Consider the following 310-nt stretch of genomic DNA (forward strand, 5'->3'; position numbering starts at 1 on the left):
CTCGGCACTCGCCACAACAAAAACTACCCCGCCTCGCAATTTATAACGATGTCATGTTGTACCTTGGGCAACTTTTCGTTGTTTTGAATAGAACTAATAGCGCTTTATTAATTTTCTTTCTAACTCGTGGATGTGCGCTTCTTTTTAATAACAAAGCACACTTTTTAAAGTTACTTTTACTAGTCAAGATTGTATTTTCTTCATTTAAGATAAAACCTATTTAATGCGTATGGTTGTATGTTCTGGGTTATCTTCGGCAATAATAATAAACGAGTACCTAAATGTCCTCCTACTCCGAAATGGCGGTATC

At 36.1% G+C, this 310-nt stretch overlaps 1 protein-coding gene across 1 annotated transcript in view; it reads left to right on the forward strand.

The window, feature by feature from the left end:
• Positions 1–310, forward strand: part of LOC106100855 (potassium voltage-gated channel protein eag) — an 11,197-nt gene that overhangs the window by 10,441 nt on the left and 446 nt on the right. The window lies entirely within an intron of this gene.

The sequence above is a fragment of the Papilio polytes genome, unplaced genomic scaffold (genome assembly GCF_000836215.1).
Source record: "Papilio polytes unplaced genomic scaffold, Ppol_1.0 DF824035.1, whole genome shotgun sequence".
Lineage (NCBI taxonomy): Eukaryota > Metazoa > Arthropoda > Insecta > Lepidoptera > Papilionidae > Papilio > Papilio polytes.